At 38.0% G+C, this 13329-nt stretch overlaps 1 long non-coding RNA gene across 1 annotated transcript in view; it reads right to left on the bottom strand.

The window, feature by feature from the left end:
* Window positions 1-7448: 7448 nt before the first annotated feature.
* Window positions 7449-13329, bottom strand: part of LOC120589179 (uncharacterized) — a 51676-nt gene continuing 45795 nt past the window's right edge. Inside the window, exon 4 of the long non-coding RNA XR_005649419.1 lies at window positions 7449-8807. This is a non-coding gene — a long non-coding RNA (uncharacterized LOC120589179). The remainder of the gene's footprint in view (window positions 8808-13329) is intronic.

Here is a 13329-nt window from a genome sequence, read left to right as displayed (position 1 = left end):
CTAAATCATTTTCTATGGGCTATTAGCAAGTTTTTCAGCATCAACAAATCTTCAAATTCCCCACCATGGAAATATGATAAGTAGAACCTAATCTTATCTCTCTGGTTATAATAATTCTAGAGTGTTTTGAAGTTTCCTTTCCCCGCTGTAGTCTCTCTTCCAGTATCTTTTTTTTTTTACTTTGTGTCTGTTATTGTTCATTTTCCATACTTGAAGTTTTTCTCATATGTCTGATAATCTTTGATTATCTGCTCATGATTAAGATTAGGGGAATAAGATGATGTTTAGAAGTCCTGAATGTGTGGGTCTGATTGGTCTACTGAATTTTACTTTTAAATTACATGAGTGCTATTTTTTTTTCATTAAGCAATGCCACATTTCCGTATCTTTCTATCACTCATTTTTGTCTGACCAAATTTCACTGAGTTTTCTAATCTCCTGTCTGAATGCGAGCAACACAGTGAGGAAAAAGAGCCAGGAATTCTCAGTATTCCCATATGACATGGTCCGTGGTCACTTTAACTTCCCTGTTGTTTAGTGCACATGTACTCAACTTCCTGATATTTCCAGGGAATAAACATCCAGGTATCTGCTGGAGTGGGAGACAGACAGTTCCCTAGGGACCTAGACTGCATAAGGGGATCTAGAAATCTGAATGTTTGACAACAGTTTCTATCCTACTCCTTATTTAGCCTTTCCCTCTCACAACCAATTCCATAAATAACTGGGGCTAATACTCCAGTTACTTATGAATCTTTGAGGATTCTGTAATGTAAATCTGGTTGGTTCTCAGCTTTTCCTAAGGCCTGCTCAAGATTCCATTTTCTTAGTTCTGCTAAGTCAATTATCACTGGTTCATTTGCTTTCCAACTTCCGAAATGTCGTTGCTGTTTTATTTGCTATTATTCTCTCTGTCCTTGTGGATCCTAGTGGAGTTTTCAGAGGAAGTGAAATTAGTTGTATACATTCCATCTACCGTCTTATTATCTTATGCCTCTGAAGTAAAGCAGCAGTGATTTATACATTTAGGAAACCCAGAGAACTTCATGGCAGGGATTCAAATATGTAAACTACATTTAATTTGGAAATGAGATACATCTGAATTGCTCAAGGAATTAAGTCAAAATACATATACAAAGAAAGAAAATAGTTCTTTTTTTTTTTTTATTGCTCCCAGTTTGTCATTTACCCTTTAATGAAATTGTGAAGGCTAAAAACATTTATTTCATATGGACTATTCTTCTGATGTCAAGAAAAGAGTTTTGTCTCCTACTCATTAGGCTTGTAAATGATTAGAAACCTTTAGTCCCCCTTCTGGCAATAGGCTTGTCACTTCAAACAATTCTAAGTGAGGCAGGTATTAATGGCATACTTTGCATAAATTGAGGTTATTGGCATCGTTTGAAAATAAGAGAACAAAGTTAAAGGAGCCTGGCTGTGTGGTATGCCTGAACAGGACAAGAAGCACAAATGTGTAGTATCAAAAAGAAATTGTGTTCTGTTGGAATGAAATGAGATGGAAAATGCATTATGAACTGTAAAGGAGTAATGAGAAAGTTTTTGCCACCAGTGTGCTTGTTTCTTCCATTACCTCACTGCTATTGGAATGTTGGTAGTATTTGAGTATCAGAATGATATTTCAACCTGTCATATGCTCCAAATGAATTACATTGAATACAACGTTAGAAATTAGTGAAATTACTTGCCAGCATCCCTAAAATCCATAAACAAATGTGTGGCTGCGGTGTTCGAAGCAGATCTTTAGAAGGAATAGAAATTATAAAAAATAGTTAAAATTACAGTTCCTCACCTAAAAGAGCTTAAAATATAGGGCATGCATGGAGACATAGCCAAAAGAGATACATATCTTTTGTGCGTGATAGGAAACCGTGAGAAAGTGTAAAAAAAATTAATATAAGCAGAATGATAGTGGATCAGTTTAGATATGAGTGAGGTCTAAATTGGCCATATATTTTGCAATTTCATTCATTCATTTAACCAACATTTAAGTAAGTACCTTGTTCTTGCCAGACTCTGTGCTTGGTGCCTGTGGAATATGAGTAAAAATAATAAAAATCATAACTGCTCTTTACTGAATGCATGTTCTGCAACAGGATTTATGGTAGGCAGACCATTAATATGCCCTTTCTTATTTATTCTTCACAACGTTTAGCGGCAGTCATTATTATCTCTAATGACTTTTCTAATATTTATCAGTTAGGGTCTCCATAAGGAAGAGAGAACTAATAAAGGAACTAATTATAACTGTGGATGGGATAGGGAGGAACCTCCAAGGATACTGCAGAAACCTCAGTGGTGACAATGTCACCGCCTCTAATGCGAAGGAACCTGGAAGTGGGTAGAATTGTGTAAAGCTGGACTCTCTGAGAGAAACGGTGACAGTCTGTCTAGAAACACAACCAGTCTGGCATTACCCACATTACACAGAGCTTACCAGGAGAATGAATACTTTGATCTTATTTTTCTCCCTCTTTCAGATCTCCTCCTTGGAGTTTTTCATCGACCAAACTCAACCCCAAACTAGATGAGCCTGCTTATGTATTTCATACCAGTCAGCCAACTGGGACAGAGTGAGGGATGGAGGAGGGTGGACAATGGATATGGAGGGAGCTACATATCCAGCACACAAGGCCACACAGTAAATGACAGTTGCAGAATTTGAACCCAGGTGTAAATGGTTCCAGTGTTCGCGGATTTTTTGTGAACCATTTCAGTCGTACATAGTTCTGCTTTGATAAGATCATATTTGCTGGGCGAGACATACTTGTCCACAACTTCAATACTCCTAAAAATGAAATGAGCAAGGTCAGTATTTCTTCATCTTTAATTGAAAGCATTGATATGTTTTTTTTCCGGCAAAGACCATTTATCATCAAGATGTAGTTTTTGTACCTCAAAACATTTTAGTGAACTTTGTGGAACTAAAACGAAAGTAGAAGTGAAGATGCAATCCTCCTTCAAGGTAGACTATAATCTTTATCACCAAATTTCATTATTCATACAAAACCTCACTTTAATTTTTCCTCAATGTGCTCTTGTAATTCAGCCAAAAGGTGAGAGATTTTAATACAGCTATTAGCAACATCATTACTTATGAAAAGGAACTCTGCTTTAGAATCACTTCTAAGACTTTGGCAAACTTTTTAGCATCTCTTAATTATGACAGACAAATCTGGACGGATATAAGCATAATTCATACTAAAAAATTCTAAGCTCTGTCACTCAGTGAATACTTCATTTAGTTGTTTGCTGAGAATAGGTTTTTCAATAATGAAACTATTTCCCTCTCATTCCTCTCCAGTGATTGCTGTAGTTGACATTAGCAGAAACCAATCCATAGCCTTGGTAAAAGCATTTAAAGAAATATGAAAACTCCTAGAAACTCACTGGAAGCATTTTTAATAAAATCAAATTATTTCCCGTATACCTTTCAAAGTTGGGCAGAATATTTAAGGTGACTCATTCAATGCTTAATCATTTGTTCTCGAATAAACCAAACCTCTGCAAAGGGAAGTGACTTTACAAAGGTCATCTTGTTTTGTTTCCCATTATTTCAAATTTTAATATAGTGATCTGTCTAGCCATCCAGGTTCATTATGCAGCCAGCTTTGAGTCTTTCTTCTCAAATCTATTCTGCTACCTTCATACCAAAATGTGTTGATTCCACATGAGAAATATACTTTAAATTCAGCTCCTCATCACTTTTCTGTCTGTTGCTACTCTAGTTCAAATTACCATCGTCTCTTGGTACACAGTTTTGATGGATTGCTTTCAGCTACCAGGAAAAGTCAACATTTTAAAAAATACAATATAAAGGACTTATTAACTCCACCTCAACTACCCAAGCTGCTTCTTAGCCACTCACCACCCGCTCTAACTACCCAATCCAACTACATGTCCTACTCTCCATCAACATGTGCTTTTCTCTTCCCCAAACATGCAGGTCTTTTACTCCCAGAACATACCATTCTCTCTATTCAGAAGGCCTTTACTCTTGCTTGCCTATGGAATCTGTTCCAACTTTTCAGATGGTGCTCAAATGTCATTTCTTCAGAATCTTCTCTACCACCCAGGATGGCGAAGCCCTGCTTCCTCTGCGCTCTCACAGCATTGTGCACAAAGTTATACTATGAGCCTTTTCTTCTGTTGCAATATTCTTGAAGGCAAGGTACATGTATTACTCTACTTTGTACTTCTCATGTCTACTACCAAGGCTGGAACATAATAGAAGTTTTGATATTTGCAGAATGAGTTGTTTAATGAATTAGTTACAATCAAGATCTGGTTGTAAAGGTCAACATATGTGGATATCTTAAGTGCTAGGTACTTCCACAGAGAGATAGCTCTCTGTTGTCATTTCCATCAGCATTATAGGTCTGACACAAATGGATTAATAGGGACCAGGGGAATTTGGTCTTTAGGTTGCAGCTTTGGAGGGCATCCATCCCTACACTTGACACTGTTTTATGCAGAGAGTTGCCAATTGATGCTAGCCAATGGAGTAATAGAATAAATGTCTTTCCAGTAAGATGAGTTTCGGTGTGCAAGGCATACGTGGTGAACAAATTGCAAACTTACTACGTTATTCCACACTTCAGCTTTGGCTAATGTAGAAAAGATTTGGAGAGTCTCTTCTGGATTCACTTGGGGCTTCTGTCTCAGCCTTTCACCCCAGGGCTATTAAGGGTGAAAACCTCATTCTCAAAGTGTGCTTTCTGACTTTTTAAACATTTCTCTGTCATAGTGTGCTGGGAGATGGGGAAGGGCAATATTTCAGGCTTGGGATTATCTATAGATCTTGCCATCTGTACATAACGATTCTCAGATAAATTTTTCCATGACTTGATTCTGTAATAAATTGAGAAGTTTCCTAGATGTAGTAAACCATATTGACACCCACTTGCAGCTTTCTTCCTCAAATGTGTTTGAATAGAAAAGGCTGAATTAATGTAGTTTTGCTCAAAATTGGCACAATTACTGCATGGCGAGGGTCATTCACTCACTCATCCATTGATTTACTTAACAAATATGTTGAACCGCCTACTATATATGACATTGGGCCTTCACTGGCTATACAATGACATACAGGACTGACACAGTTAGTCCCTGCCATCTTAGTGTTGGGAAAACCAGTGCATATTTATTAAGCATCCATTATGTACCCAGAACTCTTCTAAAGCAATCATGGTGATTTAAAAAAATGAAGAGGTACAAAGTACACTGTAATGCCTTCAAAGAGCTTGCAATTTTGAAAGAAAGGTGAATTAAGACACTGATCCTCATTGGTCAAACAAGGAACTATTTTATGCATGGTGTGCTTCCTGAAACAGCCTCAGCCATTTATCAGCCTTTTATGTCTTTCCCCAAATTCTTGATATATGTAAAACTCCATTTCTTTTCACTAATAGAATGCTCCTTTGGGGTGCAACATCTCACGTGAACCTTTATCTGGAATCTACTAGAGCCTGTTTTCACCATTTCAGACTACTACATCATGTCTGGATCATAATGATAATATAGGGAGTGCAGATAGATGTCTTAAAAGTGTATTTATAATTACATAATCTTAATTAGAATGAGAAAGGATAAAGCTGGTATCAGCCTTCGAATGAAATCTTTTTTATTCCGAATATGTTCCCTCCCTTTTAAAAAGAGAAATAGGGACTAATGTTAAGAACTTGGAGAATAAAAATATTTCATTGAAAATGGATTGGGTATCATTTTGCTTGGGTGAGCAATAACTGGTCAGATAAACGTGTGACATCTGACCTTAACGTATCTTGTTTTCCAAAGTAAACTAAGCTAACTAGACAATGAAATATGAGTTTCCTGTTGATGCTGTGATGAAACTTTTGAGGCGAGGTACCAGTAAGAAGATAGCCCTACCCTATGGGTCAAAACAATGGAGAGGGCCATTTTCAGGAGCCGAGGCTGCTATGGAATAAACACATTTTACTTCAGATGATGCTTTGCATTTCCGTTTGACCCTATCTTGAATTCTCATATAAAAACAAGTAAAATTTGGGGGTCTGGCATTGAAATGTTGGCCTAGAAGAGGTCAACAATGTAATATCCATTTCCTGACATGTGAGCCCTGAGGAAGTTTATCCAGCTTATGAAAATCTCTATATTTTGGGAAAAGTGTGGGAATTAGGGGATGGAGAGATGGTGACATTTGCAGTTTTTCGTTGTTGTTCTTGCACCCTATAGATAGGTTTCTCTACTTTTTATTTTCTAGCGATTAAGATTAATAAGTGCTTATGGTTGAACTGTGGACGGACTTGGGAAAATTGAAATAGCCTGTAAATTAGTGAGGCTGATGACAGAAAACAATCTAAATAGAGTAGACACCTGTCACCTTACTCAATTTTCTCCTGGAAGCTACTAATAAGAGTGACATCTTTGAAATTTGAAGCATTTCTGAATTATAGTGCAGGCCCATTTCAATCTCATAACTTGTACCTAGCAAATCTCACTCTAGAGACAATAGCCAGATCTTTCTGTGTGTGAAGAGTCCTCTGTCAACAAAATTTTCCAGTTGATAGAGCCAAAATTCTGCAAATGGAAAATTTGGGGGGGCTTATGTGTTTAACTAGAGCTGCTGTGTTCACCCATTTGGTGCTGCTCCCTTATTCTGGAAAATAGCAGTTACCTGTCCCCGGTCTCCAAAACCTTTGCTCTGATTGGCTATTGACAGAGGAGTTCTGGAAAGCTGGCTAGCCTTTTCCTGTTTTGTGCCACCTTCTCCTACAGCTTCCAGGCCCTTCATCATTTGTCTCTGTAACCTTGAATATGATAGATTCATGGGGAGGGGAGAGGGGGAGGGATCTCAATATCTTCCAAATCACTTTTTGTTTGACTTTATGATATACCAGATACTACTAAATAGAAACTCATGATGTTGTCAATTTGACAAGGAACAGTAAATTTGGTTTCAGTCTGGATGTCAGTGAATAATGAATTACTTTCTTTTGCCTTTCAAGTGCCTTATATGAAACAAAAAGCAATTTGGTTTTGTAACATTTAGAATCTAAATAGGATGGCGATGTCTTTTTTAATGTGTAAATATCATGCTTTTGTTAAAGAGCTTTATTAAGGAAAGAATCTCAGTTAATTCACCTAACGAAAAAGGTTTTTATTTTTACTTCTATTACTAGCATTAATTTAGGGTTAGGGGTCTGAAATACAGTTGTCACAGATTTTAACTTCCTGAGCACACATCAAAACTTGACATTAACCAGAATTTATAGATGCATAGGCTATAAAACATTTCCAAAGAGAAGAAATGTCTTCCTAAATAAAATACAGCACTTAAATTGAGACATTTGCATTTGTTTATTTTGCATTGATTTTAATAACTGAAAAAATATCGATGCTCAATTGAAAATATTGGGAAAGAAATTTTTACTGTTTACTTTTGTTACAAAAATCTTTCACTTAGCAATTAATATTGATCATAACAAAGTAAGTCTTTGAAAAGGTTTGTGTATTTTAATAAATGATAAAGAATTATATCCATACTAGAGAGCATGGAATTTCTATAATAAAAGATCACAGGTATGACGGTGGCAATATCAGACCCCTTATTTTACCAGTTGTTTTTTTTTTACTTAATTTTTTAAATTAATTTTTAAAAAATGAATTTATTCATGAGTCTCTAGCTATCTAGAAACAATTTTTTTTAGCTGTTAAATATGAAAGAGCAATCGAAATTTGTTCTCATCGAGCATTTAGTGATGCAGGAAATATCCCTTTCATTAGAGAATAATGAAATCATACCTAGACCTTATAACATAGAGAAGAATGAGACTGAGGCACACTAACTTCCTCACTAATATTATACTCATAAGAAGATTGCACACAACAATGGATAACAAATAAGCATTTGGGTTCCAAAACATCCTAATCAGGAAAAATCAAGAAGAATGTGTAGGTGAGTTTTCTGAGGAATTGAAAATGGCGCTCATATCTTTAAAAATAGAAAGCGGAAGGATCCTGAAAATGTCAGATTTTTCCACTTTATTTGTATCCCCGGAAATGTACCTGAGAAATTCCCAGTGGGCGTCCACGGTTAGTTAGCAAGCACTGAATGGGGTTCCAAGGAGCACCCCGACATGAGCCCAATATCATCAGCCTTCTTTAATGTTTAGACTACACAGATGGCAAAAGTTATGATACAGTGGAACTAGCTAATAATGTGAACATATATAAGTGACAAGATCTAGAAACACATAAGGAATGTGAAAGTCTTTTGAATGTGAGCAAACTGCCCAGAGGTTCGAAGATGTTTTGCTCAAGGTCACGCAGTGAGTGTCAAATCTGGGGCTCATCCAGCTTTACTAACCTGATACTTCAGGTGATGTTTTTGTAGACAAGTGTTTCCCAGCTGCGTGCTTTGATGCCGTTTTGTTTTCTCTCCAGATTTTAGTCATTCACCTTGATAAGGTACCTAAAAATTTTCACCATGCAATCAGCAAACAGTGGTCCACAGCCTGAATGTGAATTCACAATATTGCTTGGTGCAGACCCTCATCTTGGAATCAGGAAATAATTTCTCCATCATCGTGCATAGTGTTAAGTTGTTTAGTTTGGCTCAATATACAGCGAGCCATTTTCCTAGTGCCATTTACGCGGCCCTCATTTATCCTGCACTGCAGCCACGCTAGCCGACTTGACAGTCCTTGGCCTCGCCATGGACTTCTATGCCATTTTGCCATGTTTCCAGTGTGCTCAAGCTTGTAACGTCTTCTCCACAATTGCTTGTCTGTCTTCTAAAATCCTTCTCACTGAAAATAAAGAAAAACAACAGGTGACCTAGCAATAAAATATATAAAAAATATAAACAGTCCATTCGTAGAAGAGGAGATGCGACTTATCAATAAACATATAAAAATGTTCAACCTCATTAATACAAAAGTGCAAATTAAAATGAAATGCCATTTTTCATGTTAGAGATTAGCAAAAATATATTTGCTAGTAGGTACTATTAATTAAAATGGGGAATGAGCGACCTCGCAGACAGTCGATAAAAGTGTATATTTAAGCACCCTTTCTGGGTGAGCTATTCGGCATTATCAAAATAAAAATGCATGAACTATTTAAATCTAGCAAAGACAATTCTAGGACTCCAACAGAAATATTCACATGGCCATTACAGGGTTGTACGCAATTATTGTGTGTGTGTGTGTGTGTGTGTGTGCATGCAAAAATGTATATGCACATGTGTCTTAGTTCTATAAGTGGTGACTATACACAGGAAAATTCAGCCTTTAAATAGTAATAACAATTTCTTGCATTTACATGATGTTTCGGAAACTCAGGGATTGATATTATCTAAGGATTTTTAAAGCAAAGTTTATATTCTATTTGCGTGAAGCTATTTCTTTAAGAGAAGGAAACTGGTTTGGAGGACCCAAAGAAATCATGCATGTGCGACCAGGTCTGTAACTCTCCATATGGGTTGGGGTGAGGGAGGTTGGGACAGGATGCGGGACTGAGATGGGCTAGAGGAAAAGGGCTGTGAATGAACAAGGCGTTAAATGGCCCAAAGTGGTACCTTGGGTACCCCTTTCTTGGCCAGACATTCTCTCTCTTTCATAATGTCTCATCTGCCTGTTTAGTTGGGAAAATGATGACCCATGTACCCTTCCTCTGACACAAGGAGCTAGACATCTGCAGAGAACCTTAAAAAATCAGTACCTCTTCCAAAGACAGCATGGTCTGTATTCATTCTGAATATTTCTATACGTTACATGTGAAATTATCCTTTTCTTTTGTATCTCTCGCCAGCTGATTGAAGGGGGGAAAAAAAACCCATCCAACTCATGGGGTAAATATGGAAGTTTATGCTTGAAAAAATATCCAGTATGGCAGCGCCTTAACTTTTTCGTTGCCCCTTGAACTCAGAACAGCGCTGAGCATCTTTTCACCTTTCCGAAATATCTTATTGAAAAGAAACCTTTGCCAAAACACACAACCACCAGCGTTCCTCTAATTAGCCCTCGAGGAATTGGTTTTGAAGTCTTAATTTCCAGGACACAGATGTAAACTTAAGTTCTAATTATGAAAGACACGGGCTTTAAAAAATTTTTTTTTTTTATTTTCTGACAAATGGGACAACCCACTGTGTTTTCTCTACGGCTAATTTTCCAAAGGCAGAGGAAGGGTTAGAAAGCAAGTGAACTTTCACGAATGGGGATTGTAAAACACGAATACACAACCTTAAGTCCTGCCTCAGGAGATATTGCCACGATTACGCATGAGATCAGAGCAGTCAGAAACACGCACACCTGTGTGCACCGCAGGTGTGTGCAGCCACGTGAGCGCTATGTTAACACCAGTGGTGAATAGAAGAGAGGATGCAAAAAGAACCGTGTTAAAGAGAGGGAAGTGGCTCGGTGATACAGTGCTGATGACACACTAAACACAAAGTGGGAGCTGTGGGATTGGAGGGTTCCGGCAGGGCATTTGGGTTTCCAGGAGCAGAAAGAGGAAGAGCGGAAATAGCAGTGAGTTACGTGGTGCAGATGCCAGCTTCAGGCCGGACCTTGGATGTGGCAAGATTCTTACCAGTCTGACCAATAAACGTTCTCTCTTTATTCTTTACTATGTCATAATTTTGTATCAGATAACAACATGCCCAACTAAAAAATTTTCTGTTCCATTCTCCTTTGCAAGTAGAGGTTGCCATGTGACAGTTTTGGCCAGTGAAACATAAGTAAAAGTCATCGGGTAGGGTTTCTGAACAAAACTGTCCACGGAGTCTGAGTCTGCTGGCACACAGGCTTTTAGCCTTCCCCACTCTCTTCCTTCTCTCTTCTTATAAAAGAAATAAGATGGCTAGATCTGCAGTGACCGTACATGAGATCATGAGCTGACCTTGTGGATGGAAGACAGACCATGGGAAGCAGAACAGAAAGAACGAAGCCACCTAGGACATTGGCGAATTCACAGAGCTACTGCAAAAGCCCCAGACTGCCTATCTGCAGACTCTGGTAAAAGAAAAATAACATCTCATTGGTTTTATACACTGTCTTTCATTTTTTTGTTATTAGCGACTGAACACAATCCCCAACTGGTTAACAGGGGCTCTGCAGGGAGGATGTTTGAACCAGAAAATGCTTGCGTGTTGAGGGCTCTTCTAATTCCGAATGTGCGGGCCTCTGAAATGGTCCCTCCACTTCCACTAAAAACCATTAAATAACACCTATCAGAATTCAGGGAGGCAGACAAATCTCTCACATACACCAGGAGACAGTCAACAACAGCCATATTTAACAGCAAGACTTCCCAGGTATAATGACCATGTATAAGAGCAACCTTAGTTCTCCAAAGTTTCCCAGGACAACATAATTTCCTTCAGCCTATATTTACTAGTTTCCAAATGGATGAAATTGATGTGGAGTGAACTGTTCCAGGATTGCTCTGAACAGTAGCGATGAGAAATGATGGCAAAGCAGAAATTAAAATTAACTCAGAGCTGGTTAGTCCTCATATGAACTTTCCTGCTGGCATTGGTCGTTTCTTGCCCCTGTTCATCTCTGCAGCCTAAATTTCATCGTATCCTCTTTCTCCCCACCCTGCACCTTCATCTCTAGCCACTTATAACTACTTGTAATTAACACATCACGCCATTTCTCACTTTTGACTCTTCATATATGCTAGTTTCTCTGCTTGCCTGCTCTTTCCCTCCTTGCCCCCTCTTCCATATAACTCTTATTTGCCCTTCAGGACTCGGCTCTTATTCTGCTGCTTCCTGAAAGCCTTCTGTTTCTATCCTTCCCATCCTACCTTCCCATATAATGGACTGTGTCTCCTCCATTTGGTCCCTGGGCTTACTACTATCACAGGTCTTAGCACAGTGAGCCATCATGTGCTCCTTGTTTCTTCTAGAGTTGTTGAGAGCATCAACTATGTAGGAGCCATTTTTGATCTCTAAGGCTTAACACAATACCTAACACAAGTGCTTAGTCATTAAATATTTGTTGAATGGATGTTGTAAATTATTTATAATTTTTTCTGGTATTTTCCTATATTTGCAAGTCTACTCTAGCATTGATGTTAAATAAAATATGTCTTTAGGGTAATCTGCTGACATAAAACCAGGAACTAACTAACTTTTACCATAATGCTGGATTAACTTAAGTGATTTCAAGTTGAACACATAGAGAGAAATAATGTAGAACTTTCTTCTAGATTTTCATATTTGTGGCAAATTATTCCGGTGGTTTATAAACTATTTTTTACTTTTCCTGTGTGTTCAAGTGGGCTCTGTGTGTAAACTACTTTATGATTAGGGACTGGAGGAAGGTGCCATAGGTAAAGAGTTGAGTTTACGTATATTTATTCATTTATAGTGCATTGAGAAGGCTGGTTGTCCTGCAGGAAATTGGCAGGCTCAGTGCAATACCCTAGAGAGGTCAAGAGTGAGTGCCTGACATTAGCCCACTGGCACACATGGTGGACCTAAGTGATCACAGCATTCTTTCACACAGACCCTATGTGTTCCCCTAGAATCTTTCCTAACATGAATCTTCAGTCGATCATTAACAATTAGAGTCAGCCTGTAGAGTACAAGCTCTTTGATATATCTGGGGTAGAAAAGGGCTTAAGGGGCTTGGGAACCATGAGAATTACTAACCCGTAGATATAAATGGTATATCTATATCTCAGCACATTTAAGAGTGTAAGAATGAACTGTATTGAGACGAGGTAGACCACAGATTGGTCCTAAGAAATATAATAGAGAGGTTTATATGTGTCAGCTAGGGGCATCTATTTTCAGACTTGGGTATGCATCATAATCACATGGAGGGCTTATTAAACCACAGGTTGCTGTTAAACCTCCAGAGTTTTTGATTCAGTAGGTCTGGAGTGAAGTCTGGAAATGTGCATGTCTGGGAATACACTTTGAGAATCACTACCCTAGGTATTTGAATTTTGGGTGATTCCAAGAAATTGTTCAGGAGATTGCAGAAATAAATTTATTTCCCCTGAGCATAAACTCTTTGCTCAGTCTAGGGACAATATAAAGAAATAGAAAGGCACGCCCCTTTTCTTAAAGAATAAATGGTGTCCTTAGACTTCTGAACAATCTCTCCCTGAGTGATCTCATTCCCACCCATAGCCCACTGCCATTTCTGCACTGAATATTGGCAAATATCTATTTCTACCTTTGTTAACTCTCCTGAAAATCAGACTCATGTGTCGAAATGTTCATTGACTTTATTATCTTGCTGTCCAATATGTATCTTCCAGACAAGAGGTGGGCAAATAGGTTTATCTCCTGTGACAGTTAGAATTAATGGT

Source organism: Pteropus medius, unplaced genomic scaffold (assembly GCF_902729225.1).
Source record: "Pteropus medius unplaced genomic scaffold, Ma_sr-lr_union100, whole genome shotgun sequence".
Classification (NCBI taxonomy): Eukaryota; Metazoa; Chordata; class Mammalia; order Chiroptera; family Pteropodidae; genus Pteropus; species Pteropus medius.
This window is presented reverse-complemented; position numbering and strand designations above follow the sequence as displayed.